Source organism: Dendrobates tinctorius, unplaced genomic scaffold, assembly GCF_039654945.1.
Source record: "Dendrobates tinctorius isolate UK_male_01 unplaced genomic scaffold, ASM3965494v1 ptg000005l, whole genome shotgun sequence".
Lineage (NCBI taxonomy): Eukaryota > Metazoa > Chordata > Amphibia > Anura > Dendrobatidae > Dendrobates > Dendrobates tinctorius.
Window position 1 is genome coordinate 271,444 of NW_027361673.1, and position 3,189 is coordinate 274,632.

The 3,189-nt window shown below is 41.4% G+C and overlaps 1 long non-coding RNA gene across 1 annotated transcript; it reads right to left on the minus strand.

Moving 5' to 3' along the window:
• Nucleotides 1-1,192: 1,192 nt before the first annotated feature.
• Nucleotides 1,193-1,859, minus strand: LOC141083436 (uncharacterized). The gene is made up of 2 exons (XR_012230716.1): nucleotides 1,783-1,859; nucleotides 1,193-1,555 (listed from the first exon to the last, which is right to left on the minus strand). It is a non-coding gene; the product is annotated as an uncharacterized lncRNA (long non-coding RNA).
• Between the last annotated feature and the right edge of the window lie 1,330 nt (nucleotides 1,860-3,189).

The window sequence follows — 3,189 nt, forward strand, 5'->3', positions numbered from 1 at the left end:
CCCTCCCTTATAAATTCGCAATTGTGCTGTGCGGCTATTGTATATAATGTTTATTTAAAAAAAAAAAAATTTTGGACTATGTTTTCATTACTTACATGATTTTGTTGTATCCAATGTCACAGCGGTAGTATGGGGGGGGCAAAGGTTCGTAACCTCTCATCAGCTTCCTTACCCACTGTCAGTTATGGGGGGTTTTCGGCTCTGAGTCTGTTGAGAATTTGTATTTGCCTCTCTCGGTTTAGAATTCAATAAACTGTGACCGACCTGTTCAACCCATCCAGGCCTTTTTGTTGTTTCGTTATTATGGGATTGGTGGGAGGCGGGGAGGCACCGTTTACGTCATACGGGTCTCTGCAGTCTAAGCAGGACTGTCTTAGGATGCCCAAGTCCTACTAGTTAATGAATGTCTCTAGAACCTTTTATAAGGGAATAATTGTCATGGCTAGATGATGACAAGGTCACAACATCTCCCACATCGGCAAGTATGTAGTCAGTAAAGGGAAACCTGTCACCTCGTTTTTCAGCTATAAGCTGCGGCCACTGCCTTTCTACTGCATTCTAGAATGCTGTCGATAAGCCCTGAAAGGCAGTGGCCGCAGCTTATAGCTGAAAAACGAGGTAACAGGTTGCCTTTATCAATGTAAGCCTATGGAGCATCAGAACAAGGCCCCATAGGCTAGTATAATAGAAGAGACTTCTCGCTCACACCGAGAGCATAGAGTGAGCTGAAGAGTCTGGAGAGCGATGAAAGGCGATTCCGACAGCTAAATAGGAAAGGGTTATTTACAGTTAGAGCAGTCACACTGTGGAATGCCGACCACAAGAACTAGTAATAGCAGACACTACAACAGCTTTTAAAAAGGGCTGGATGATTTCTTCAATACACATAACATTGTGGGTTATATTTAATTTAGTGACAAAATGGACAATTGGTGGAGAAAGGTTAAACTTGATGGACCTAAGTCTTTTTTCAACCTTTGTATGTAACTATGTATCTATGACATCACATAAAAGTGGAGCTGGACAGAGCTTGATCTCAGAGAAGACAGCAGTTGGGAAGTATATTACCCTACCACACTACAGTACATACACGTTTAGTGAAAAAAACAAAACTTCATGAGGATTCTTCAAACATGTACGACGTACAGTATTGGTATGCCATATATTTCAGAAATATTCTATTACAAAGGAATATTAATTAATTCAGAATTTTTATTTCATTTTTTTAAATTAGGAATTCCCTATCAGTATGTCTTTGGAGTGTGGGAGGAAACCGGAGTACCCGGAGGAAACCCACGCAAACACGGGGAGAACATACAAACTCCTTGCAGATGTTTTCCTTAGTGACATTTAAACCCAGGATCCCAGTGCTGCAAAGCAACAGTGCTAACCACTGAGCCACCGTGCTGCCCAAGTACAGCTTTGATGATGGACTTGCTGTAATAGATGTATATGGTGCCCTAAAGACAAATTGGACAAATGCATCTTCTGATGCTGCGAGCGGCCCTGGATAATCCACGCCGACAGGATGATATAATCCGGCGGAAGATGGACCCTAGGAGAAGAGATATAAAACTAATTTAAGTAATGGGACTCCGTATTAGAGGATACTGCTTTGGTGTCATTGTGGCAGGACGGTAGAGAAATCTTATCCGTGCAGAGGAACAGGATCATTGTCACTCATCATACATGTGACAATCCCACCACTGACAGAAAACATCTCCACATGAATTATTCTCACTGGCCAACATCAAACAACATAGACTTTATTATCACACTTACGTCTTCTAGGTTCTCGCTCTTCTACTATTTTGGCATTTTGCTCTTCTACCAGTTTTATTGCAGAGTTATTTTTCTTCTCAACTAGAAATTCATATAAAAAGTGAAAAAACAAGTCAATGATCATTGTCAGTCATCATACATGTGACAATCGTACCCACTGGGAGTTAACATCTCCTCCTCGTGACTAATTCTTAATCGGCGACATCAGACAACATAGACCTTATTGTCACACTTACCACTGCTAGGTTCTGTCTCTGGGACTATTTCTGGGTCTTGATCTTCTCCCAGTCTTAGTGCAGATGTATTTATTGTCTCAACTGGAAATTCATGTAAAAAAGTAAGAAAAACAAGTCAATGATCATTGTTAGTCATAGATGTGAAAATCCCACCACTGACATATAGCGATGAGCGAGTGTGCTCGTTACTGGAGTTTTCCGAGCATGCTCGGGTGTTCTCCACATGTATTCAGGTTCTCTAGCAGTCTCAAATCATGCAGCTGCGGGGACTAAAAGTTGATTTCCGAGCACGCCCAAACTACTCAGAGAACACCCGAGCATGTTCGGAAAACTCGAGTAAAGAGCACACTCACTTATCACTACATATAATATATCCTCCTCATGAATTATTCTCAGTTGCCGACATCATACAACATAGACCTTATTGTCACACTTACCTCTGCTAGGCTCTGTCTCTGCAACTATTTCTGGGTCTTGTTCTTCTCCCAGTTTTAATGCAGATGTATTATTGGCCTCAACTGGAAATTCATATATAAAAGTAAGAAAAACAAGTCAATGATTATTGTCAGTCATAGATGTGAAAATCCCACCATTGACATATAGTGATGAGCGAGTGTGTTCGTTACTCGAGTTCTCCGAGCATTTTGAGGGTGCTCATGAATTAAGTTTTAGTCCCCGCAGCTGCATGATTTGCAGCTTCTAGACAGCCTGAATACATGTGCGGATTGCCCGTTTTTTTGGAAATCCTCACATGAATTCAGGTTCTCTAGCAGTCTCAAATCATGCAGCTGCGGGGACTAAAGCTTGATTTCCGAGCACGCCGAAACTACTCAGAGAACACCCAAGCACGTTCAGAAAACTCGAGTAAAGAGCACATTCGCTTATCACTACATATAATATCTCCTCCTTGTGAATAATTCTCAATCGCCGACATCAGACCACATAGACCTTATTGTCACACTTACGTCTGCTAGGCTCTGTCTCTGCCACTATTTCTGGGTCTTGCTCTTCTCCCAGTTTTAATGCAGATGTATTTTTTGCCTCAACTGGAAAATTATATAAAAAAGTAAGAAAAACAAGTCAATGATAATTGTCAGTCATAGATGTGAAAATCCCACCACTGACATATATAGCGATGAGCGAGTGTGCTCGTTACTGGAGTTTTCCGAGC